General features: G+C 51.3%; 1 protein-coding gene across 1 annotated transcript in view; it reads right to left on the reverse strand.

Annotated features, from left to right (window-relative positions):
* TCERG1L (transcription elongation regulator 1 like) overlaps window positions 1-27,844 on the reverse strand; it is a 234,818-nt gene that overhangs the window by 120,494 nt on the left and 86,480 nt on the right. The window lies entirely within an intron of this gene.

A 27,844-nucleotide genomic window follows, 5' to 3' on the forward strand; every position in this document is an offset into this window, starting at 1 on the left:
AAGACAGGACAGGACTAGGTGGAGTCAGTATGACCATCACAAGTCACCTATGATCTCCTTTGATGCCTGAGCTAAAGCGGTTCCTCCAAGGGAAATCTTCCAAATGCAACACCCCTTCTCCACGACGGACGCCCAGGTTACGTCACTTGGAGAGATCTCCCTCTCATGTGACATGAGGATGCCTATCATCTGTGTCACCCACTGACCACAGAGTGTGAAGCCTCAGAGGGGGCCTGTGAGTCTGGCTTTCCTTAACGTGGCCTCTCCTTGGCTCCGGAGCCCACAGAGCTCAACAGAGGTGCAAGCGAACGATGGCGAGCGGTGGCGAGACCAGCTGCCAAGAGCGCCCGGTACATAGGTGGCTTCCACCTCCTCAGCATCCTCTTCTCATTTTGTGTCTGAGCAGACAGATTTTCACAGCTGGAGTTAAACGATAAATCAGAGCTCCTGTGCTAAAGCTCCACAATCTGTCCCCTGCCCCGCCATTTCTAGGGAGGGGGCAGCCATTGCCTTTCTTAGGGTGTAGGTTGAGCACTTCTAACCTGAAAACACACAATCCAAAATGCTCCAAATTGGAAGGTTTCTCCGTGCTGACCCCAGAAGGGAGAATTTCACATCTCACCTCATGTGGCTCATCTCAGTCAAAACTTGGCCGGGCGTTTTAATGAACAGATATTTTTATATGTACACAGCATGACTAGTAAAATAATTCTTTTGCCACAAAATAAATGTCTTAGATAAATATACTTATAAATGTAAAACATATATAGCCTTTGCCATTTGTGAGGCCTGCTAATCTTCTCCGAATAACCCCTCTAATTCTACAGGATCTGGAGGCTGAATGGTCTCATCTGTCCTCCTACCAGCGACAAACACGTATCATAGGGCAATAATTATTATAATTAAGTAGTTTTTAAAATAAATGATAAAATAAAGCAATTTATAATTATCTAAGTAAATATAACTAAATAATTTTAAGCTTAAAGAAGACTTTGTAATATTAATTTACAAAGATAATGCTTTTCAAACGTTACTTTTTAATATATCAGAATCTTGATGTGACACACAAAATAGCAAGTTTACAAATACATTTTACACCTAGAAATAGAGACCTCACTGATTAGGCTGCATTTTGATGCTATCATAATTTCACTGTGCTGGTCATACCAAAAGGAGCAAGAATGTAAAAATCTAGAGGATACTTTCTCTAGCTTACAAAAACGAATGTTTTTTGCAATACAAGGAACAGAAGTGAGATAAAGATCACCTGGAGGAAAAGAAAACACTCAACATGAAATCCATTGACTTTCCAGCATTTTGTCATCATCTCTCTCTCTCTTTTGTTATTGCCATAACTTCAAGAAAAATAATGGGAGCTGTTGTTGTGCCCATTTTCCAGATGAGGAGACTGACACAGGGATCTGGCGCTCCCTGAGGCTGCCCAGCCTTGCAGACAGTGTCAGCTCAAGGACCAAGGCCACCGATTCCAGGTTCCTGTGCCCACAGTCCCCCCAACCCTCTGCCCCCAGGGCCATCCTGGGCAGGAACTAAGAACCTGCCCACTTGCCTCACTTTTGTCCCTGCTGGAAGAGAGTCAGCTCTGACCACATCCACTCTCCAAAGACCCCCAGCAGGGAGACATCAAATGACCAGGACTCCATGGGCAACACCAAGGGGAAAATAAAAAGAAAGAATTATCTGGGGAAAATTCCAGGCTTCACCACTCACAAGTGGCACAGCTTTGTCAAGTTGTTTTCACCTCCGGACTGTACAACTAAGAACTCTTAAGCATTGCAGGAACACACTGCATGTCCTGAGCTGTCCCGCAGGCCCGCCCCACTGGAGCCAGCCCCCATCTCCGCCCCTCCCTCAGTTTCCTCCCTCCTCTCCTCCTCCTCCTCATTCCTTCTTTGCTAACTACCCCATCAGGCCCATGTTACAAACCTATTTTGCTTATTAGTAATAAATTATATCTGCAGTCAATAATTCATTTTCCAAAAACTAATTTGGGAGCAACAGTACACAGTTCTCCACGTAAAATCAGGGAGGCATGGCAAGCCACCAAAACAGCAAGTCATTACTTCATGTCACTACCATTTCGTCGTTTTCCTCCAGTGAAGATTTATACCTTCCACGAGGCGCTGCCATGCACTTCAATGTTTGAATCAAAATCAAACGTCTAAGGACGTTGTCCCATCTCCCCTTCTGTCTCACCCACCTGGAGACCTTCTGAACGTCCGTTTTCTGAAGCTGCCTGCAACCTGTGCGTCTGTGCTTTGGGGACAGCAGCAAAGGGGTGTTGGGATGGTATGTGGGTGGTGGGGCACGGTCAGGGTAGCAAGGCTCGGCCCTCCCTGCTAGAGGCACCATGGTTCTGGACCCACAAGTGCAAGAAACAGGCCAGCCTCTCAGAGGAGGACTGACGAGGACTGTCCCTGGCCTTCTGGCCCCCAGCAGATGAGGCTAGAACTGGATCAGATGCCTCACATCAGGAAGCATGTGGTGAGCTGCGGCTAGGGCTGGGACCCTGAGCATGGGGCTCTGACTTTCCCTGCCAGATTTCCCCACAGTGTGGCAAAGGGTTTCCTACTACAACCCCCTTTCTGGTGTTCTGGGCCCATGCTGTGGCTGGAACTAGATGTGCTAGAACCCCTTCTATTTAGTTACACCACAAGAAGTAATGTCCCAGGATGCAGTGACTTCATCCACATCCTGGGACAAGTGAAAGCAAAGCCCCAGCCAGAGAGCCAGTTTCAGCCAAAGGAAGAAACTTGCCAGAAATGTTATAGGCGACTCCTTTCATGAAGGCAACCTATTTTATTAACACTTCAACCTTCAAGCAACATAAATGCAGCATGAAAATTGCACAAATGGAGGAAAGAAGCCTCTGGGTGGTGGACTCGGGCCTGAGAAGGAGCTCCACCCCAAGAGGCACCAGAGCACCAGGCCTGCTGGACCACTTGCCACTGTCACCTCTAGTGGAGACAGTGACTGGCAGCATCCATTTCTCTGATGCAAAAGGATGATGTTAGAAATATAAAGCGGAAAAATAATCAGATAAACAGAAGTTTCCACAGCGTCAGTTCCTGTCTAAGATCATCTTTATGCTATTGTTGAGTAGACACATGACCATCCATAGATCTTTTCTTATTTCTTTTCCAGATTAGCAAGCAAGAACTAATGATAAAATTGGGGGTGATTCTAAGATTTTGTGACTCAACTGTGCAGTGGGGCCACATCATCCTAATCTCCCACTATCTCATCTCCCCAGGTGACGGTGCAGGAACCATCCCTGCCCAAAAGTGCAGGCTAAGGTTGTGTCTGCTTCTTCATTCACATGCTCCACCCACTGGCACCACCTCAACTCAGATGCAGACCTAGGGCAAGAAAGCAGCTCTCCCACTGCCTTCAGGCCCATGCATACTTGATTCTGCAAGGCTGTAACACGAAGGTCTTGCAGGGAGCATCCTTTTTGGTGTACACATCCATGGTCTGAAGTTAAGGGTATACCAATGCATGATTAGAAACTCCATTCATCCAACCCAAATGCATGATGGGAAACTCCATTTATCTAGCCAAAATGCATGATGGGAAACTCCATTCATCTAGCCCAAATGCATGATGGGAAATTCCATTTATCTAGAACAAATGCGTGATGGGAAATTCCATTTATCTAGAACAAATGCATGATGGGACACTCCATTTATCCAGCCTAAATGCATGATGTGAAACTATCCATCTATACTTGGCATCTGTAAGCTCAAAATGATTAGGCCTTACCTAAAGCATCCATAATTAAAAGTGGAATGGTAAATGAAAGAAGTGAGGGTCCAAGAGATTTTACAAATATGTATAGATAATGCTTTGAAGGGTCTTAGGTAGTTTCCTGAAATTAACATCTCCAGTGTGCACATCCATAAGTCTACAGTTCCAAAATTCTCGATTAAACCTGAGACTACCAAATTAGTTCTATTTGTGAGTGGCTAATAAAACAACGAATTACCTTGTGAATGCTAATAAGCAACCACAGATGCAAAAAAAAGCTCATTTTACAGTAAGAGAGGAAAACAGTCAAGGCATCAATAGTTTAAAACAGGACCGTGGACGCAGCTGCCCCATGTGATATGCAGTAGGAAGTGTGACAGAGGCACCACATGGGGCTAGCACTGCTGGAGCACTTCTTACCCAGAGGTTCCCCACAAGCGCTCCTCCCACAGCTGCGGATTGACCTGCACAAGCACAATGGATCTGAAGACTTCCATCACTCATCAACCAAAAATGACCCTCTCTGCCCCATCAGGCAGGCGGTCAAGAAAACTATTCCCTCATCAACCTCGATCAGAGGCTGCATGGGCAATGAGGGGGCGTGTGTTGGCCAAACAGGGCTGAGGATTGGCTACGGCCCCCAGAGGCTATGTGGGGCCTCCCTCCCATGGCCGCCTGGTGACTAGAGGACAGCAGCTCTATCAGCCCTGAGCTCCTGGCACTCTGGAAGATGGCTCATGTCAAGAAGGGAAAAAGAAAGGACCAGACTCATCAGAATCCATACCCGCACCCAGCTCACCCATGAACGTGGGAGGGCTTGAAACCTGGGACTTACTTCCTGGAAATGTCTACAGAAATTCACACACAGAAAGGTTTGACTGGAATAAGACTTCATGGTATAAAAGTCCTCTGCACCAAGACCAGATACTAGGAAACATGATTCTGCTCTTCAAATTCTTAGTAAAATATCACTGAGCAGCTCGACATGCAGGGTCAAGAGACCCACAGCCTCCGTTCAGATTCCAGCTCAGCTGGGCCACTCTGTCTGGCCTGGCTGTGCCTCAGTTTCCCCATCTATGGAATGGGGACAACCCAAGCTGTCTCCAGCACTGCGGCGGAGATGCAGCTACTTAATGATGCAAGCAGGTTCCATCAGCCTCGGGCTCCAGGCAGGCCCTCAGCAGGCACAAGGTGGGCCTCTCCCTGGACCCTGCTCTCCTGTGTTTGCTGAAGGGACTCTTAAGGGCAAGGGTACTGGCACCCACAGGCGAGAATCCCGTTCAACCTGAGCTTAGGGCCCTGTGCTGGGCCCTGCTTCAGGCACTGGGAGAAAACAGAAAGAAAACAAGAGCCCTGCCCTCGAGGAAGCCATAGCCCAGCAGGGAACCCTGTGTTTCCCAGGCCCTAAGAACATGCTCACCAGGATCAGACTGTCCTACAGTCCCAGCAGCTCCAATGGCCGTGGAAGTCAATCAGTCTAACTCAGCAGAGGCACACTGCTTATCCAGGGATGCAAATATGCTTTTAATGTTACAAGCACACACACACACACACACACACACACACACACACACACACACACACGCAACAGTTAGTACAATGACTAACTGGGCAGTCATTCATGAATTCACAACCCCTTAAAGAATGTAGGAATGCACAGGCCTCCTCATATCCTCTGCAGGGTCCTCAGAGAGCCTGCTCAGGGAGGGGTGGGAGCCTGGGGTGAGGCACCCTGGGAAGCTTGTCCTAACTTGCCTTCAGAGTCCCCTCCCATCTCCACTGCACGCACTGCCCCCTGTCCAGGGCACAGGCCCCATGGGACCCCCAGGGAGCTTGGATGGGCCACATGTGCTCCTGGCTGCTCATCTCTTCCCTTCCGCAGGATCTTGTTCCAGCTGGTGGCATCTCAGCTGCTCTCACAGCCGCCTCCAGTGCCTCTTTAACTCTTGATTAGCAAGCCTCCCCCACCCAGAGTTTGGATCCCCTCCCAAGAAAATCAGAGTCTTTCTACATGCTTTTAAGAAAAGGCTCATCATCGTCATTTACACCTTCTGTTTTCACTGAACCGTGAGAGTTAAGAGGAAAAGAGCACCGTCTCCTGCGTTTCAGCCGCTCCCACAGTGCCTGACACCCAGGAAGTGACAGAGGCGGTTCAGAGAGGCAGCTTCAGTTCCACTCGTACAGGGATTCACAGCGCTCCTGGTTATCTGGAGGCGGAGCAGTGACAGGAAGTGGGTGGAGCCCACACAGTGGGAACAGGTCCCTAGAAGGCCAGCCCCACAGATGCCCAGCTGAGTGGGTCAAACCTACTGGTTCTGGGGGTGGGGGGCAGCTTCAGTTTCACTCGTACAAGGATTTCCAGAATACCCACTTATCTGAAGGCGGAGGGGTGCCGAGGGAGGCGCATGATGTCCACGTAGTGGGAACAGGCCCCCGGAAGGGCAGCCCCACAGATGCCCGGCTGGATGGGGTCTCACACCCACTGACCATGTGCCCACTGAGAAAGACGTTGGACAGTAAGAGTCAGCAAACACAAACATGTACTGATACACTGAGATTCCCCTGAATGTGTTTGTTTAACAAACACAGGAAACGCTGATTCTGTGCCAAGGACTCCTCTAAGGCCTTTGTGAAGCTCATCTCATTGAATTTTTGCCATGGCCCTGTCGGGAGCCCTGTTTCTGATTCCACTCACAGACAGAAACGGGGGCACTCGGAGCTGGGCTGGGTGCTCACAGGTGGAAATGGGGGGCACTCGGAGCTGGGCTGGGCGCTCCTCGAGATCGCAGGGTGAGCGGGTGGCAGCCCAGGCCAGATCCCACACTTGTACTTCCTCACTGTGACACACTCGTTCTCTGATACTTTCTACTCAGTGCCACTTTATGTTAAAGCAGCACTGTTCCTTACCTGCTAATGATTTCCCTTCATTGAAAGCCTCCAGACCATAAGTTCTCCAAGGCTCACCCCAAGCCGGACACCCCGATCCCCATATTGAAGCCACGTCCCCCCGCAGGGAGCCAGAAATGAGTGGCTCATTAGAGAAGATAGTCCTTCCGTCTGAAGCCGCAGTCTAAACTGGAAACTAGCCACTAGATAAACATATCAACTGCCGAGAGAAAATTACCTTAAAACGTATATTTAAATATAAATGGAAATTTTCAATCCAATCCGGTTTGATTAAAATGGAATCCACATAATTGGTGAAAGCCTGAGTCTCAGCAGAGGCTTCCTGTTTTTGGAGGAGATGAATGAATCCAACGCGAGGAAATTTGGAAACCTGATCTGCACCCAGCTGGAGGAGCAGACCCCAGTCTGAGGTCAGAGTTCCCAGGACAAAGGGATTTCGGGAGAGTCAGGCTCTGAGGATGCCTGGTCCAGCCCATGGGAGGGTGTTTAGCTCCAGCCAGAGAGAGGGACTGTGGAGAGGAAAGAGGAGGGGAAGTCAGCCCCCGGGAGCATTGGATAAAATCACTAAGAATAGGGAAAAAAGTTTTTGCAGCCAAGAGTCTACCCTGACCCCTAACGGAGCAGTCCCCTAAGAAGTGTCCACAATAAAGAACAAACTGATGGTGCTGAAGGGAAACATAAAACCATTTTCCATGAAAAACTACATAACCAAGAAAAAGAGTGAGCAAAGTAGAAAGCACAGAGCAACCCGTTTGCTGCTTGTGCAGAAGCCCGAGCCTGAAGCAGAACTCACCCACGAGCGCGAGCCGAGGGGCGGCCACAGCTGAGCCATGCTGCCCAGACGCCCCACGACACAGGACCTGACCAGCCACAGGGAAGGGGAGGGCAGGTGAGCAAATGCCCTTGTCCCTGTATCAGCCTGGACATCCGAAGCAGACTGGAAGATAATCGATCAAATAAAAACAGTTTCACATTAGCAAAATCCAGCCAGGTGTCATCAGCTAGTCAGTTTCTGCTCTCTGCCCTTGTTGGAGATGGAGAAATAGAAAAATCATCTCACTAGTACCAAGCCCAAAGAGAAGAGGTAGAGAAAGAACTGAGTCAGGTGTAAGACAATATGGAAGGGTAGAAACTGGGGCAAAGAGGAGCTCCCAGAGCCTGTAGGCATCACTTTGGAAACATCAAGGTGAGAGCCTTGTACCATCTACTATCGCAGATCCTACAACTGCCTGCCCTTTTCACTATGGTGAGGCCTTCAGTTTGGACAGTATCTTGCCTCTTTTGATGTTGTTTTAAGAAATCTTTGGAGAAAATGGGGATAGACCTGCTTTGAAAACTCTATACTAGATTTTACCGTATCATCCTTACATATTACGTAAGAGAAAACAGTCTCCTCAGAGCCAGGGACAGGACAAACTTTACTGACACTCAATAACTACCTTTTTCTTTTTTATTTAAGCTCTAACTGGGGACAGAATTGGAGAAGAAAGAAAACATAGCTAAGAAAATAGCCTAAGAATCAGCCCAGGACAGCTGGATTTCACTTTCGCTGACTACAGTGGGCAAATAGATATTGGTGGCATTTATAAGAAGATATGTGTTGTGCTGCCTGCGGGCCAGGCATGGGAGTGGGGTGCACACAGGCATCAGAGCCCCCCAGCAGTCCGCAGAGGGAAGTGCCCCTGTGGCAGCCGGGAGAGGAAGAAGCTATGACTCAGAGACCGTGGGGTGGTTCCCAAATCCCACTGAAACCGAGGGTGGCATCTCTACCCAGGGCACAGGACCAGGCCTGCCATGGTTATCCCTTCTGGCTGCCAAGCCATCTCACTCCTCCTCCGTCCTGCACCCACAACACCCACAGTCTACAGGGTTGATGCTCCTGGCTGGGTGGTGGACGCAGGAGAACAAGGGTGATATGGTTTGGATCTTGTCCCCACCCAAATCTCATGACAGATTGTGATCCCCAGTGGTGGAGGCGGGGCCTGGTGGGAGGTGTTGGGATCCTGGGGTGGATTTCTTGCTTAATGCTGTTCTCGTGACAGGTAGTGAGTTTTCCTGAGATCTGATCGTTTAAAAGTGTGTGGCACCTCCCCTATCCCGCTTCTCTTCTTCCTGCTCCAGCCATGTAGGACGCCTGCTCCACCTTCGCCTTCTGCCATGATTGTAAGTTTCCTGAGGCCTCCGAAGAACACCAGGCAGATGCGGCCATGCTTCCTACACAGCCTGCAGAATAGTGACCCAATTAATCCCCTTTCCTTTATAAATTACCCAGTCTCTAGTATTCCTTTACAGCAACGGGCGAATGGACTTATACAAAGGGGAAGGCAGGACTCAGCGGCAGAGGGCTGGATCCCAGACACCAGCCTGGTTGGCAACAGGGCACTCCAAGAAGAAGCCTCCCATCCAGCTGCTCTGCCTGGCCAGCAGCGAGCACTGTGTGCCCAGAAACCAGGACGGTGGCCAGGCAAGGCCCAGGGAACAATGGGAAGCTCCACTCCTTCCAAGCTGAGTCTTGCTTCGATCTGACCCCACACAGCAGCTGGCTTTTAAGTTAAAGGATGCACAGTTCCTGCCACAGGAGCGGGAGCCACAGGCAGTCCCAGTGGCCCCAGCGGCCTGGTTGGACATGGCCCAGCTTTTCCCACTGTGTCCCTTCCTGCAGACTTCCCTCCCTGTTCTCATTACTGCATTTCCTGGTGCATGGACTGCCACTGTTTTAATAGTTCATGACTTTTGTTCATATTTCTACATAGAGTACTGTGAGTGCTGTGTAAGAAAGTACCAATGCATCTAACCAAAACATGCATGACATGGATAGAAATGCTGTTTTAAAACACAGGAACGACGCTCAGCCCTGTGGAAGCACCACGTAATCCTATCCGGTGTCCATCTCCCACAGTGCTCCTGTAGTCCTTTCTGGCCTGGGTGGTGTGACCTCACTGCACATTGATCCACAGCTTACAGATGGCAACTGAGTAAGTCCAAAGCCAGGTTGCTTCTGCGATCCGTTTTTTCTATGTATTTATTTATTTATTTTGAAACAGTTTCGCTCTTGTTGCCCAGGCTGGAGTGCAATGGTGCGACCCTGGCTCACTACAACCTCCGCTTCCCGAGTTCAGGTGATTCTCCTGCCTCAGCCTGCCGAGTAGCTGGGATTACAGAGTACCCACCATCTGCCCACAGGCGAGTGATAGGAGATAAGAGGAGTGAAGTGGGTGTGTGTCCTGAGCCTCCGGGAATCATCTTGCAGGGAAGCACCTGGGCTGACATGGGGAGGGAACCACGGTGCTGGCCAAGGGGAATCCTTGCAGCTGGGTGCCCTCCATGTCCTGAGACCAGTGTGATGCCATGGTCCTGTGGTCACTGCAGAGGCCAGCTATGCCCTGCTGTGACCTGTCCTCCTCCCTGGCAGGGGCCTTCAGCACACAGCGAATCTGTTCACAGCTCCCTCTGGTCCCTCAGAACCATCCTTCCTGCCTCAGCCAGGGCACTGGCCACTGTCACTCCTCCTGGGCACTGGTCACCAGCTCCTTGCCCAGCTCACACCTGTACAGTGGTCATGGGGTCATGGCTGGCATGGCTCTGACAGCAGCTCCAGCCTCCAGGACTTCTCTCTGTCCTGGCTCTGCCTGCAGGCTCCATCCCACAGTCATGATGGCCCTTCATGGCCTGGCTCAGCCCATGTCTCAGCCTGGCTGCCACTGCCCTTGCCCCCAACTTCCCCATGGAGCCCCTCCAGCACACAGGGGTCCCTGAGCCACGGGCCAATTCGGGAATGTCTGCTTCCAGGAGAGCCCCTGTCCCCTGTCCTTGAGCCCGGTAGGTCCCATCATCCTAAAATTCTTACTCAGTTTTCACCTCCCCAGAAGGGACTGACCCCTGGTGGGCAGACCCAAGGACCGCCAGCTGCTTCGAGCTGTGGATGTGCTCTTGCCCCCAGGCCAAGAGCAGGCTCTGTGGATGCCGGGCTGTGGGTGGACCCTTAGCTTACCCCTAAGGAGCCTAGCACATCGCTGGTGCTCAACACATACTGCGGGAAGGTGGAGTGACCGTCTGCAAAGGCCACTCTGCAGTCCATGGCGACCTGGGGGCCGCGGTGCAAGGAGGCTGCCTCCTCACTGGTCCTTCGTCCACGTCTCCCGCCTCCCCAGGGAAGGCTGCCCGGCCCCAGGGCTTTTCCTTCCAACACTCTGAGGGGCTTCCCCGTGAAGCTCACCGCAGCATCCCCGGGGCATTCGGGGCTGGACACGGGCCCTGAGTGTCCTGAGGCACCATTTATCCCACGCTCAGCAATCTATACCAGGGCTGTTTACAGTACAACGGTGTTAACTAAGGGACGGGAAGGTAAAGTCAGCATCCAGTGTGAAGGTGGGGTGCTGGACTGAGGCTGTAGTGGAAAGAGGCTCGTCCTCGGATCAGCATGGTTTGCCCCCCGGCTTGAGCGCCGAAGCCTCCCTGGGCCTACCAAAGTGCATAGAAGAGACGCGCTCCATTCCAAGGGTCTGTTTTCTGAGAAATGAGCCCAACCAACAACAAATGAGCCAGCCTATGACCTCTGCCTCCCTGAGGTTCCAATGCAGATCACGGGCCCTGGACCCGGGCTGAGCCTCACCCTGGCACCTGCGTGGCCTCTTAGAGCCTCCAAGCCTCGTCCGTAGTGAGGCTTCTCCTGGCGACTGTTCCCCGCCATGCGGAGAGGATTGCCCCGCCAACATTCCCCGGCTTTCAGGCCTATTGGCCCCAACAGCCTGGAAGGGGAGACCCGCCCAGGTACCACAGATGCCGCGGGTCAGGAGGGCTTGGTGGGTCCCCACTCACCCCAGCCCCATCCTCCAGGGCTCTTGGCTTAGGGCTCAGGTTAGGGACCAGGGAGAGCACAGCCCTTGGGCCTCTGGCTCTATCTGCAGGACACAGAACTGACCATTCAGAAACCCTGGTCAGCATTTCCTCCTCCTGGCACCCTGACTCACAAGGGGAACATGGGGATCCCAGAGCTCCGTTCCCGCATTCTTTGGCTTGGGCTACTCAACTCTGGCTTACTGACCTTACTCGGTGTCTCGTGGGGCCAGGGAAATGGGCTCAGAGAGGGAGGGACGAAGGGGCATGGAGACCCCTTGGGAGCCACCCCATGCTCCTGCAGAGATCTCAGGGCAGGAGCTGTTCCCGGGACCCTGCCTCAGCATGGAGAAGGGCTTGCCTGAGGCCCCTACGGCCAGACCAGGCTGGCAGCAGATCACTGAATCCCCCCAGCTCCTCCGCCCCTGCAAAGCTACCCAAACCCTGGGCCGTGGTCCAGAGTCAGGATGAGGAAGGGAGGTGGGGGTGGAGAGCAGCACCTTTGGGGGCTCCGAGGGTTTGCAAACCGCTGTGCCTGATCCCCCATGCCCTTGGATATGTGGTCTTAGTTCTGCCCTGGGGCCAGAACTAAGGGGCACCACCATCCAGGGGCAATGAACAGCTGGGCACCTGTGGTGCAGTCACTGAGGCAGCCCCACGCCCTGAGCAACTGGACACCTGCAGTGTAGCCACTGAGGCAACACCCCCCCACCAAGCAGCTGGGCACCTGTGGTGTGGTCACTGAGGCAGCCCCAGGCCCTGAGCAACTGGACACCTGCAGGGTGGTCACTGAGGTGGCCCCACCCCTGCCCCCAGGGGTCTGCTTCCGCTCCAATTCCCTGGAGGCCACAGGGGCAGCCAGGAATGGCAGGTGGAAAGTGTCTCCCACTCTGACCCGCCGAGAGCCGCAGCTCCCCTCCCTGCTTCTGTGGGGTGGGAGGTCCCTGGCCATCCAGGAAAGGCAGGAGGAAATCTGTGCTCAAATCACCGGTGGAGAGGGAGAGACTCAATTCAGAGATGGCAACACCATCAAATTTCCTTCTCAATATTTTCTACAGAAATCTCCAAGAAGGTGCCCAGAGGGAGGTGGGGGAGGGTGGGAAAGGCAGTGGAGAAAGACCCCACCTAGGGAGACAGGACCCTCTCCCAGGAAACACTCTCCACCTGGAGTAATTAGAAGGCAGCGAGGACAGCGGGGGTCCAGGGTCTTCTAACTGCACTGTGAGGCTCCAGGCAGGAAGCTTCTGGAAGACGCACCAAGGGAATGTGGCACTCAGAAGATAATACACTTTTTCAAGGTGCCCGGTGTATGTGTAAACTGCATGTGTTACCACAGTTTATTGAACACAGATCCCAGCTCCTCTCTAAATGAACATTTTGGCACCAGTTTTTGCAGCAGGGGAGGTGCCCGTGCTATGACTTGGCCACATGACAGACAGCAGAGCACGTCGTAATCACACAGAGGGCAGCCCGTCTGCTTTTCTGTGGTGTGAACATCGTACAGGAGAAGTGGCATCTTTCCACAGACCACTGTCCGCCGCTGCCCCCACATTGGGACTATCTTCCACACAGGGCGAATGAGATTCTGAGTGGACATCCCAGCTATAGCCACCGAACCTCTGGGTGATGGACGAGGCAGACTGCAGGCATGAGGCTTTCATTTTCACTTGTTTACTGTGGTTTGCAGAACTCTACATTCCTATTCCTCCAGGGAGCATGAAAACACACTAAGTGTCTCCAATTCTTGGGGTTAATCCACATTTCTCAACTGTCCCGAACCAGAAAGAGAACAGCCTCCCTCCGTCTAGCAAGCCAGTGAGTAACATATTACACCATAAATATGAAATGGCCTTAGGAGTTCCAGACCATTAAGGGGGCCGCTTCTCCGCAGCATGCGAGTTTAGCTTGAGAAATACAACTATTCATCAAGAGTGAATTATTGGTGCACACTCAGGCATCCTGAGTGCCCCACATCTGACAGATGCTTCAAAGGTATCCATACATGATATTCTGTGCGGACAGTGACGGCTGCGTTTGGAACCAGGCTCTGCTTACTATTCGTGGATGAATTCGTGCTGCCCCAAGGGGCCATGAGTTTACAAATGTGTCAACTTCTAGAGCAAAATTCAGCATCCTGAGAGGGATGCATCTCTCTGTTGGCAGATGTGAAACACAATGAAATTTCTCCACCTAAGTCAGAAGGCAGCCGCCACACGGGTGTGAGCACCAGCCTCGTGCTGGGACTCCCAGATGGGAAAGGAGAAAGCTCTAGCTTTTCACATGGTTTCTTCAGCACCATGGATTTTTCACCAAGGCTCCCTGAACTGGCCCCATTCAGAGGGTCCATGAGATAGTGAGGACATGGCCAAGCCTTTCAGGATCACCCTACTCAGGAAAGACCACGTCTGAGCTGCCATGGCAATGGCCTCATTAACATGGCCATGCCTGTCTGGCCCCTTCCTGTCCCCTCGCACATGTGGTTTCGAGGGTGGATAAGGTCCCTTCCCAAGCCACAGCCCTCTGGGGAGGGTCGTGAGAGAAGGCTGGGGCCTCTCCCAGCCCCAGTTGCCTTCTAACTGCTCAAGGTGGAGTGTGTTTCCTGGGAGAGGGTGCTGTCACCCTAGGTGGCTGTGGCCGGTTTAACCCCTGCCCCACCTGTGGGAAGTCTGCACAAGACAATGGCGTCGTCCTGGTGGGGACGGTGGGTTCCATCCCTGATGGTGGCTTGTCCCTTCCCTGGGGTTCACCGGACACAAGCCCCATTCTTAGTGCCCCTGATCAACCGGTGGGGACGAGATCCCAAAGGATGCCAGTCAGCCTGCCTGTCGAGTGAGCAGAGGATGCCAGTCAGCCTGCCTGTCGAGTGAGCAGAGGATGCCAGTCAGCCTGCCCGTCGAGTGAGCAGAGGCTAAACCTGGGATTCAGGCACTTCCTCGTGCCAGGAGACCAGGAGACCTGCCACCTGCACCAGCAGCTGCTGGACTGTGCGGGCTTGGGACCCCATGGGAACTGGGTGCCTCTCTCCCTCGGCCCCCAGGGCAAGCAGCAAGTCCAGCTGTGTCCTCACCATGGCGCAGACCCCAATCCAGGCGTTGAGGTATTTGGGACCGCATGCTCCACTGCCTGTTACCTCCAGGTGGGTTTCCATCCCAAAGGGCTCTTTTGGTTGTCACAGCTTGGCATTTGGTTCCAGAAAGAGTTAAATGCTGACCCACCCTGATCATTCAGATACTGTTTTAGGTCCACCCTTTCCTGTATCTGCCATTTCTATTTGTTGGCTCTTTTCCCTTACTTTGTAAACATACTTCTGTGTCTTTTGACTTAAAAACCAACAGCTACAGAAATAAAGCACATGTGCGCACACACACACACAGACATGCTAACACACATGCTCACACTCACATACACACTGACACATGCTCACACACATATGCTCACATATGCTCACACACATGCTCACACACAGATATACCCACACACGTGCTCATACATGCTGACACATGCTCACACACATGTTCACACACACATGCTCTGACACATGCTCACACATGGATATGCTCACACACATGCTCACACACACATTCTCACATGCTCACACACAAGCTCACACTCACACACGGTCACACACATGCTCACACATATGCACACATGCTCATACATGCTTACAATGCTCACACACATTCACACATGCTCACACTCACACATGCTCACACACATGCTCACAGCTCACACACACATGCTCACACACATGCTCATGCACACTTACACATGCTCACACACATGTTCACACATGCTCACACATGCTCAACACACACCTGCTCACACACAAATGCGCACACTCACACTGACACATGCTCTGACACACACAGGCTCACACATGGATATGCTCACACATGCTGACACACTCTTACACACATGTTCACACACACTCTCACATAAACGCTTACACATGCTCACAGCTCACACACACACACTCACACATACATGCTCATACATGCTGACCCATGCTCACATACACACACACTGACACACATATGCTCACACACATGCTACACACTGACACACACTGACACATGCTCAACACTGACATGCTCACACACACATACACTGACACATGCTCACACACTGATACACACGCATGCAGCACATGCTCACACATACTGGCATGCTCACACACTCACACACTTTGGTTGGTCTGAGCCCAGCTGGGGCTCAGTAGCCACTCAGGTGACATATTTTTCCATAAAACTTTCCTGAAACATCAGACTCTGTGCTCTGAGCCCAAATCTCCCTCCTTTAGCCCCCATTCCCCAATAACCTGATAATCAGATACTTTGCTCCCACTGGGAGATTGTACCCAGGGATCCCACAGACCCTCCTGGGCTGGTCCATGTGGCTGGCAGGTGGGCCTGACTGTGGCTGGTCCTCAGGAGAAGCCTCTGGGGTCCATCACTGCACATCTCCTTCCAGCTCAAGGTCACTCCCTGAAGTCTCCTTTGGCCAGCAGCTCCCCGCCCACCCAGGACTCCTCCCCCGGCCCTCCTCCTGGCCCACCCCAAACCGCCCCCTGGCCCTCGCCCTGCCCACTGCACATGGACATCTTCAGGATGCAGCTCACTTAGAGATCCTAGCTTGACCTGCTGAGCCCTGTCCCATCCCCAGGCCACATCCCCACCTTCTCCCCTCCCTCTTCTCCCCTCCCTCTTCTCCCTCTTCACTGCATTCCCTGTGGTGAGAAGCAGCTGCTCCATCCAACCAGAGCTCCACCCTGAAGGCTTCACTGTCACTTCCGACTGTTTCCTTTTCGGGCCTGAATTCCACTTGATTACGAATTCCTCGAACCCCTCCTGTCTCCTCTCCCCTTGACCCATCCTCTCTCCTCTTTCCAGTTATCCCCTTTTGTCCCAGCTGAGACCTGAACTCTGGAAACTCTCACCCCATTGTTCCTTGGGGCTCCTCTCCAAGCCTCAGATGATGCCCCTACATGCTCCTGCCCCACACGCCTTTCCAGCTCCAACTGTGTCGACCCTGAGGTCGCTGCATTCCCACCAGGAGTGCCCTCCAGAGCCGGCCTGGTCCCACTGTCCCGTCCTCCTGGCCCCTTGAGTCCCCTGAGCAATCAGCCACATCCCTGTTTCAGACTTACCCACTAAAGTAGCTTTGTACGCTTCCCTTCCCCTAGACTCTAGGACCCAGGGAGGCAGGGGTTTTATCTAATTCACCATGGATCCTTGGTGGGTATCCCAGTGTCTGTCATTTGATTGACAGCAAGATGTCCGTGGCTAAGTGAGTCACAACTGATGGCACGTCCTCAGGGTTGGACTAAGCTGTGCGGCCTGGGGAGTTACCTGAACTCTCCAACTTCAAGATGGAAGTCGCGTCCTCCCTCACCAGGCCCCTGGGAGGATGGTGCAGGCCAGGCCTGGGAACTGCAGGGCCTATCACAGGCTCCTGTGGCCCCCCGTCCCCCAAACCCTACTCCCAACTCCCAGATAAAATGTGTGGGAAAACACTGACAATCTGTGGAAATAAAAAATAAACTCTGGCAAGATCTCATTTTGATGAAAACACACTTTCTACTCTAATTAGTGCACCTGGACATCAGGAATTCTGAATGGAATAAGTAGTCTCTCCTTACTAGCGGAGGTAATAACGTGGTTTGTAATCATGACTGTCTGTCCTCAGTGTGGACCTGCCATGTGCTGAGCACTGGTCTGGGCACTGAGGCTCATGAGTGCGGTGGGCGCGTTGACTGAGAAGGGCCTGAGTATCATCTCGTTTTGCAGATGGGAACAAAGAGGTTCCCAGGACCCACAGAACCAGGAGTCCGACTCACTCCTGCCCCGTGCCAGAGCTTAGGCGCTCTTCTGCATCACGCACTCTATTAGTTTATCAGAGGAAAATGATTAAGCAGAGAGCAAAATTGCTACGACCTGACAAGGTTTCTTCTCGGATGGGCCCTACAAACCAGGCATCAACATCCAACTGCTCAGTCCAGAGAACAGGCGCACAGCCCTGCCACACAGACTGGAAATGTACGCTACAGCCAGGATCACGCAGAAGGACTTGAAAGAAGTGGCTTAGGGAAGACCATTGCACCTGTGTTTGTAAGTACATGATTCTACCCGCGCGAGAAGGGAGGAGGGCAGAGGCGTTTCTCATTTCTAAAATCAAAAGGTATTCAGGACACCAGCCGTGGGCGCTCCCGATGCCTCCGTGGCACCCACACTTCTGGATTCATCTCAGACCCAAGATGCATTTCGATTGATTTCAAGACCCAGTCCCCATGTAATGCTGAAGGAAAACCCCACCTGAAGGGAGACCCTAAATCTCACGATGGCTCCAGAATCGATCCACTGAAGTAGCAGAGCACACAGACCACGTGGACAGCAGAGGAGAAGGCTTTCCACGTCAAGGCACAGCCTGGGCCTGGCACCTCCAGCGTGACCCCCCCCACCCCCCACCCCGGTAACTGCCTACACATGGCGATGCCCCAGGCTAGGTTTCTCGTAAACTCGAGTGTGGTCGGCCTCACAAACGCAGTTTCAAAATCAGTGAGTTGTGTTCAGGCATCTTAATGACATGAAATGACTTGAAAGACACACGTCTCAGAGCAACATGCCCCAGACACCAGGGTCAATTTCCTTTACTTATTTATGTATTTATTTGCACAGGGTCTCACGCTGTCACCCAGGCTGGAGTGCAGTGGCACCATCATAGCTCACTGTAACCTTGAATGTCTGGGTTCAAGTGATCCTCCAGCCTCAGCCTTCTGAGTAGCTGGGACTACAGGTATGAGCCACTATGCCCGGCTAATTTTTGAATAGTTTTCTAGAGCTGGAGTGTCACTAGGTTGCCTGGGCTGGTCTTGAATTCCCGGGCTCAAGCGATCTGCCCGCCTCTGCCTCCTGAAGTGCTGGGAGTCCAGGTGTGAGCCTCCACGCCTGGCTACCAATTTCCTTGAAACATCTAACCTGACCAGTAAGTTTTCTCACTCAGCAGAGCTCCAGTCTATCCCAGAAACAAGCCACCACCTTTCCAGAATAGCAGAGAATCCAGGAAATTATTGAGTTTTCATGTTTTCCTTCAGAACCATAAAATTAGGATTACAGCCATGACGATTAGCATTCAGCAGAAGCAGGCTTTCTGCTCTGCAGCATCTTCTTAATAAGCAACTAAAGGAAGGGAGAGACCATCCATGGAGCAGCTGGTGTGAGGGAGAGAAACGCAGCCTCAAATCCAACTGCAAAGCATTTGAGGTAAATTAGCCACATAGTAAATACATGTAATCAAAAATAATTATAGTTTAGAAGTGTAAAAGCCCAAGCAACAAAAACTGGGTTCATTTTGAACAGAAAGGAATCCTGTTCTTGCCTGGGGGCAGACGAACAGATAAAGTACTATATTTTCATGTTTGTATAGAACTTGGAGGAAAATGAAGTATCCTGCTTCAACCAAAAAACACAGAAGCAGAAAGAAAAGCAGAATGTGGGGGCCCTCCTACCTGCTGGCATCGCTGTCAGCTCCCACAGCATGAGCAGCTGCTCAGGGTCAGGTGGGCTCTGGGCAGGGAGGCGGCCGCCTCCCAGGCACTCTTCGGCCCTGCTCACAACTGCAAGGCTGAATATTAGTTTCACCCTGGGCCCTCATAGGACCCTGGAGAGAGCAGCATCCCATTCAGAGACTTGTTCTCCATAATGTCCCATAGGGCATGGCCGTGGGCCCTAGCAAGCGAGCCTTTGTTTAATGTGGCACTTCAGCCACCACTGGAAGTGACCAGGGCTGGCCGAAGCCCAACCCAGTGCTCGTCACCATGGGAGGCCCCCAGCTCTATGCCTGCAGATACGTGGTCTGAAAAAGGTGATCCCTGGTTCTCCTCCCAAAGCTGGGCTTGGAGCTGGCCAATCAGAAGAGTAGAGTTCCCTTGGGTGGACACACGGCATGGGCAGAGCTGGACCGAGTCATCGACACACATCAGCCTCGGGTCTGGCTGGTTCCAGGGCAGCCAGCCCAGCTTTCCCTGCCGTCAGGGCTTGGGTGAGAGAAGAGCCACCACCTCCCCCCTTCCCCGCAACCCACACACCTAATATAGACCTGAGATAGCAAACACCTGCCGGGAATCTCCCACTCAGACCCTGGAAAGGACCGCCCAGCCCATGCACCTGTATCCACACCAGCTGACCCTGAGTTCCCTATGAGGCAACGAGCAGCTCAGCCTCACCTCCAGGTGAGCTGAGGGTTTTCTATCAGGCGAGCTACCTGCCCCACCAAAAAGATTAATGAGTTACGGACATGAGCAAAGAACCCAAGATACATGTTTTGATGATTACAAAACAGATCACAGGCACTTTCATTACAATATTGGTCACTTATGAATAGTGTTTTCTCTTTCTCATTTTTTAAACAGGAATGGGAACCCCTTCTCATGGTCTCTGTCTAATATTTAAATTTGACCTGAGAGTGACTATCTTCCAGGTCAATATTCAGGAGCTGTTGGGCTGCGCTCAAGCATCTTCAGGCTCCCTGGTCGAGGGCATTTCCGTCTTTGCCCTCCTCACCCCACCCCTCCTCACCCCCAGCACCTGACTTGGACTCTGTCCTCCTTGCCCAGTCCCTCCTCCCCGTGCTGTGTTTCCTTAGTGGCCTCGCAGGGGTATGTTTCTGGACCTCCGAGCCCCCGACAGGCATTTCCTCAAGGCCTCACGAGTCTCCCCTCCTGCTTTGACTCTGGGCCATCCTCAGTGCCTGTTCCAGGCTGGACCATTCTCCTCCAGCATCCAACTGTCCAACACCAAAGCCCTTGGTGCTAAACCTGCCTTCAGAATTCCACTCAGACTTTTGAGTTCTTTCCAGCAGATGACAGGGGAGGAAATGAAACCCCTTCAAGGTCTCTCAGAAGAAAGCCCAGCCATCAGCGACACGCACGCTTCATGCTTCCTGCCCACATGCTGGGCTCCAAAATGCCTCTGGAACATTCAGCTCCTGGCAACAGGCTGCTCAGTACCACTATTCCAGTAAGCGAAGGTCAAAGTGACAGTAAAATGTAAGAAGTATGAAGTATAAACACCAATTACCAATTAGCGCAGTCATAAACTTCTGATTCTAGGAGGTAGATGAAATCCCAGAATAGCCCAAGACACATAGATATATAGAATATTTGCCTCCTAGGCATATAGATTTGCCTCCTAAATATTTAGAATATTTGTAGAATATTTACCTCCTAGTGGTAAATAAAATTTTTAAATGTAATGATAATAATTGAGAATAAAGGCACAGGGTGAGTAACCTTAATGACATTTAAAGAAGTGACAATAATAATCCAGAATAAAGGCATGGGGTGAGTCATCTTCTGAATGGAGCGCCGAGGAGAACCTGATTTTGTCTCACTGAACTTTCCCCTCGTGTGGCATTGTACAAGGATGAGGCAGCTTCCTCTCTGCAGAAGCAGCTCTGAGCGCTGAAGTTTCCTGAAGCAAGGGAGGGAGCAGCAAGCACAGGTGCCCCCAGGCACTCAGCTCTCCACTGTGACCCGACTGTCCCATGAGGATTTCATCACGACACAATTTTCACCTGCAGCCTCCCAGGGTGCCCAGCCTAGCTCCAGCCAGATGTCAGAGTGGCCCAGCTCAGCTCCTGCCAGGTGTTGGAGTAGCCAGCCTGGCTCCAGCCAGGTGTCAGACAGCCAAAGAGTAGAGGGGCAGAGACGTGCCCCAGGACAGCAGACACCCTCCTTGGGCCCTTGTGTTTCATTTATGAGGACAAGGCAGCTTCCCCTCCACAGAGGCAGCTCTGAGCTGCTTGCGCACCCTCCTTGGGTGCACTACTCCGGACAGCGCGTGCTGCTGTGGTGATCACTGTGTGCCCACGACCCAGCTTTCCCGTGCCCCCTTCTGCCTTCTGGGTGACCACAGCAGGTGCAGGTCCCTTGCTGCCGCCTCCACGGTCCACCCCGGAGGGCACTGGCTGAAGCAGTGGATCCTGGCCGGTGTTCACCGGCAGCAAGTCCCAGCACACTGAGGGACGCTGGGGAAAAGAACCACTGTGACAAAGACACAGACATCTTCTTCCCCCTGACAAGCCTGGCGGGCCGTGGTTATGGGAGAGGCTGGGTCACATCGTATCTCAGCTAAGCCTCTGTGTGGATGTGAGACAGTGGGACAGTGGAGATGGGTCTGTGGCTCGGGTCCACTACTCCATGTGAGACCAAGCTCAGGGCTAGAGAAAAGCGTGGCTCTTAAACCTCAGGCTCTCCAGGGTCACTCACAGCCACTCACACCTGGACAACCCGGGAGCATCTCTGGCACCTGAGCGCCATATGCCAAGGGGAAGAGATGTGGATGCTACTGGCCCCGGGCAGGCGGCTCTGGACAGATGTACGGCAGTCAGTCCCCGAGGGGACAGTGTGCCCCTTGCAGGCTGGCACAAAGGGGCCTCTGCAGGGTGCTGTGCCAGGGCCAGTGATAGACTTCTTAATTGTTTAAGGACACATGCCCTGAGCACCCTTAATTGTTTAGGGTGCCCCTGAGCACCGCTCCTGAAAGTATGAAAGATTGGGATTTGGCCTGATTTTGCATGACTGTCAGTGTAAGGATCTGGAGGGGGCAGTGGCCACGTTGGCCTGCCCAGCCTGGGTGAATTAGCCTCCAAGTGCACCCGAGTTCCAAGCAAGTGGATTCTGAGCAGGCCGCTGCCCTGAGTCTGCCCGAGGACTGCCACTCTGACTGTAGCGCAGCAGACGCTGAGGGTTGCTGAGAGTGATGAGCCAGCAGGTTCCGGTGCTTCTCAGGATGGCTCCTAAGCTGTGATCATAGAGTTACGCCATTGGAAAATGAGCCGAGTGACAGCTTCCTAAGCGCCTAGCATGTGCTTTATGTGCCTCCACAGTCCCACCGTTACCGGCCCCTCCAGAGGCGAAGGTCGCCAACCCCAGGTTAGACAGAAATGACCGAGGCTCCAAGAATTGCAGCCCTGGAGCCAGCTGGCATCCCCTGCGGCTGCCGTGGCCCTGCCTGCCGAGCTTGTGGCTCTGCTGAATCCTTCTGAGATGCAGCCTCAGGAGCACGCAGATCCAAGCCCCTCCGGCATCAGAGGGGTTTGGAGCAGGGACAGCCAGCACGCCATGATGTCTGCCACCGCCTTCCCCCTTTGCACTTCTATGCCTGTGACCTTCCTCCTGGTTCAGCATCCAGTGCCGTGGGAGGGAGATGAAGCCAATGAGGCCGGCAGGTTGGGGGAAGTCAGTGCTAAGATTTTATCCAATAAAATAAGATTTTACTTCCACTTAGTAAAAAAAAGACCGGGACAGCTGAGTCTCAGGGCTCAGTGGACAGGGGACAAGGGGGACTCTCCCTTTCCACATCTGGGAGTCTAGTGGAGAGGGCAGAGCAGCTCCAGCCACTGCAGAGGCTAAGGGTTCCTGCTGAGCAGGGGCTGATGCAGAAGGAAGGCGGTAGGAAGGTGAGGAAGCTGCTTTCCGTGTGTGAACAGTGGCAGAAATGGCCCCCGTTCCTCCCATCCCCCAGGCCAAAGCTTTGTCCCTTAATGCTGCAGCGTCTGCCCTCCCTGGTAGGGGCCATTCTGCCGCCTCCTCCACTCCAGCCCCAGCCATGTGCTCAGGGCCAGCGGCGAGTTAGCCAAAGCGATTCACTGGGACTCCAGTCACTGATGCCATCAGGTCCATTCATTCTTGCGCGCTGTTATGCCCATGAAAACGTGGCTGGGTGGGCCTGGGTGGGACACGAGGAGCACAGGTGAGTTACCCCATCACTCCATATAGGCACCCCAGACCCCACGACAGCCATGCAACCCCTGAGCTGGGTGGAGCCCAGCGGGATGAGCAGCTGCCGTCTCAGCAGTGGCACACACCGGGGCACTCCCTGGCAACCGCCTCTGACAGGCTGCTTTTGTTTTGCAGGAGCGCTGGCAGAATCAGTAGCTAACAGGCAGTGTGTACCCCAGATCGTACACGCACACGCTCACCTGGCAGAGATGCCCCGAGATGCCTGTTTCACTGAATCCATCTCACGCGCTTTGGTCCTTAGCCAATTTGTGTTCACAAAAAATGGGTAAGAGAGGTTGATGAATCTGAGAAAAGTTTTAAAACAGATTTTGTTCTTTCTCTTTAAAACTGCAGTGTGAAAACTGCCAAAAGTGAAGTTTTCACGTTCCAACGGTGCAGGCAGCTCAAGGAATATTTGGGATTGAGAGCTCTTTCCCCAAAGCTGCTAAAATGGGCACAAAACCCCTCCCCTCCTTGTTCCACTACACAAGTGCCCCCCACCCTTCAGCTCACAGAAAGACAAGGGTCTGGAGCCAGAGACCCCTGCCCTGAAACTTCCCTCACACCCTGCCTGTTTCCAACCTCGACATCTTCAAAACTCAAGGTGTGGTCGGCATTCTGTGTTATCCCGTAGTCTGTGTAAATAGGTTTTTACAAAGGCTACATAGTTACTTCAAAGAATAATTTATATGCACTATTATTGGAGATGTAAGTGGCTGCCAATTTTAAATATCATAAGTAGGTGTGGCTAGAGCAAATGTCCTGTATCACAAAGCTAAATTCCCTGAGGGAGAACTGTTGGTCAGAGGATATTAACATATGTAAGGCTCCAGACACAAATTCCCAAAGGGTTTTCAAAATAAGACTTTTTCTATTAGTGTGTCTGCAATTCTTCTTACCACACCTGTTTTAGTACAGATCTTACATCATGAGGGACAGGAAGAAAGGAGGGAGTGAGAGAGAGAGGGAGAAAAATGTAGTAAAATATTGAGATCTTATTGCTGCAATTTGCTTTCTTTGATTATTAATGAGGTTACACTTATTCTGTGTTTTCATTAGCTTATGTATTTCCTCTTTTTTGATCCCTTTATTCACAGCCATTGTATTTTTATTAATAAGAGACAGTGATCTTGAATATCCATTGCACACACACACGCATGCACATACACACACATGCATACACATGTACGCACACACACGGACACACACAGACATGCACACACGCAAGTACACACACACATGCACACACAAAATTTGATGACGCATTGCGACTTTTCTTTCATTTCTACAGTTTACTAGTCCTTTTTCCTCTAGATATTTTCCTTAGCACTCATTTTTAATATATAACTTTATAATCCATTTTTAATGCTACATTAAAGCACAAATTTTGAAACTATCAAAAATATATTGCAGTGAAAAGAAAACGACATTTTAATCTCCATTAAACTTTTAGGACGTTACTTAACTCCTGCTATGCTTTGGCTATGGTTCCTCCCCACAAAACGCCCATGAAATCTGATCCTCAGAGCGGCCATGTTGGGAGGCGGGGCCTGTGGGGGCTGCGTCATAGGGGTGGATCTCTCATAAAGGGCTGGATGCTATTCTCTGTATTTTTGTGGGAATGGATTAGTTCCCTAGAGAGTGGCTTGTTATAAAGCCAGGATGCCTCTTGGGTCTGGACACTCTAAGTGTATCTACTTCCCCTTTGACCTTCTGCCACATTGTGACACAGCACGAATGCCCCGGCCAGAAGTCAAGCAGATGCCAGTGCCATGGTCTTGAACAACCATTTCCTTTATCAGTTACCCAGCCTCAGGTGTTCTGCCATGGCAACACAAAACAGACTAAGACGGCTTCTTGAAAATTCTTGGAAGACGATCATCAGGTATATTTTAGATTTTATTTCCTACCCTAATCACCCCCAACCCATTGCGTCTGTGAGAGTTCCTGCTACCTTTAAAGTACGCTGTTGAAAAGATACTTCATGGTATGATTGGCTAATTTTACTAATGTAATTTCATGAATCATTGCTGTGACAAATAATACTTTTTTCAATTTATTACTAGCTGTTAGGCACACCAAATTCTCAAAATGATGAAATAAAATGTAAAAGCTGTAGATAAAAACTATTAAAACCTTTTTTAGAAAAGTTGGAATAAACTAGAGGCTCGTGGCTTGAAGGCAGGATGGCTCAAGGGGTCAAGACAGCTGACTTCAGATTAGCCCATAGCTTACATCATGGCAGAAAGAGTGTACTCATTTATTCTCATTTATTCTTGATCCCAAGGGCAAAAAATGACCAACATCTTGGAGGAAGTCGTTGAGAAGCATGTGTGGTTCACTAAGCTGATTTTGTTTTTTTTGAGATGGAGTCTCGCTCTGTCGCCAGGCTAGAGTCCAGTGGCGTGACCTCTGCTCACTGCAACCTTTGCCTCCCAGGTTCAAGCGATTCTCCTGGCTCAGCCTCCCAAGTAGCTGGGACTACAGGTGTGCACCACCACGCCCAGCTAATTTTTGTATTTTTAGTTAAGGCAGGGTTTCATCATGCTGGCCAGGATGGTCTCCATCTCTTGACCTCATGATCCACCCGCCTCGGCCTCCCAAAGTGCTGGGATTACAGGCGTGATCTACCACACCTGACCGGATAATTCTTTAAAGCAGAGGGCAGCTGCCACGTGAGGTGGTGAGCCTCCAGACAGTGGAAGAGTTCAAACAGCACCACAGGGCCCAGAGTGCCACAGGCAGGGTCCTGTAGGTGAAGGAGGGTGGCTCAGATGGTGCCCAAGTTTGATTAAAATTCTAAAATCATCACCCATGAAAATGCGTATGCCTAATGTAGTTTACCCTCACAACATGTACCAACAAAGTAGTTTTCCAAGACAATTTCAATGATGTTGGCAGAATGAAAGACCGATCTTTCATGTTGGAGAAGAGTGGAAATAGACAACTCTAGAAAATGAACATGCAGGGAATGACTTTTCGTTGCCTGTGGTGAGTGAGGAAAGTCCGAGCCTGGCTAGAAAACCACAGGGCAGCACCGATAAAAGGAAGAGGGGTGTTACTTTGGTCCAACAGTTCCATTTCTAGGGATCTCTCCTCAAAATATTGCCAATAAGTGCCAAGATGTGGATGCATCATTTCTAATGATAAAGAACAACTAAAAAGAACACTGATAGGCAAATACCATAATTTAGTAAAGCATGACAGCTCAAAATTATGGAATACTCTGGTGCGTTAACAGAATTAGGTCAGTTTCTATCTACTGATACAGAAAACGTTCTCATAAAAAAAACTGCTAAGTCTGAAAAATCAACATGTAGAACAACATAAATAATATAACCCTGTTCATGCAAACCGACCAAATAGATCTGTACGTGTCTGTGGGATAGAAAGAGATCAGCAAGAGGCCACCAAAGGCAGACAGTGACGCCAGCACCAGCAGGGGCTGGTGGTAGCCAATAAGCGTGCCTTGCTCTGTATTTCTGTTGTGTATAAATCTTATAAAACAAAAATGCATTCATCTGTTTTTGTAAAACAATAGGCTAATCCTTATAAAACAATAAATACCTATAAGATGTTTTTATATAATTAAAGAAATACACCGTAAATATAGTGCCTGTAATGCAAACAGTGCCTTCCACAGGAGCCACTTCACGGCATTCCACTACATTTGGGCTCACATAGTGTGTGTGCCAGGCAGTGAGTCACCCTCAGAACCCTAATCTGAGCTCCACATGGCAGGATGACTCTTGCCCTCCCATCTCCAAAGATACTGTGTGTCTTGCCTATATGCAAACACTTAGCCTTTTGATCTTGTTATCCCAGTGGGGGACATTAGTCCTCCAGTCCTATAGAAAAGGGGATCACGTGCTCCAGCCTGCTGTGATCTGTGACCTCATAAATTGGACCATCAAAACCACCCAATGGTTCTCTGTAGGTTATAGCTATTACTGCCTTTCCCCTCACCCCAAACAATTCAAGTAAAACGGCCACGTGTTCATCACCCATGGAAATCAGCCTCAGAAAGGCAATGGGCCCCATGACATGGCCACACTGACATGCCAGGGTCACCGAGCCTGGGGCCACAGACCGCATGATGTGGTCATGACATTCCATGATGTCCCCGTGCCCTGTGGCCACCGCTGCTCGCAGAACTGGCTTTGAAGGTGAAGCTCCACGTTCACTGACGTCACTGAACCTTGTGGCACATCCCCTCGCATTTAGCTCGTTTGTCGTCACTGAACCTTGTGGCACATCCCCTCGCATTTAGCTCATTTGACGTCACTGAATCTTGTGGCACATCCCCTCGCATTTAGCTCGTTTGACGTCACTGAATCTTGTGGCACATCCCCTCGCATTTAGCTCGTTTGTCGTCACTGAACCTTGTGGCACATCCCCTCGCATTTAGCTCGTTTGACGTCACTGAACCTTGTGGCACATCCCCTCGCATTTAGCTCGTTTGTCGTTAAAAATGACATCGATTACAGCCATCCCCACCGTGTTGAAGCCCTCTGAATCTTATTATCAGCTCTCTCCCTCCTTGGAGCCCAGCTGGTC

Source organism: Rhinopithecus roxellana, chromosome 11 (assembly GCF_007565055.1).
Source record: "Rhinopithecus roxellana isolate Shanxi Qingling chromosome 11, ASM756505v1, whole genome shotgun sequence".
Taxonomy (NCBI): Eukaryota; Metazoa; Chordata; class Mammalia; order Primates; family Cercopithecidae; genus Rhinopithecus; species Rhinopithecus roxellana.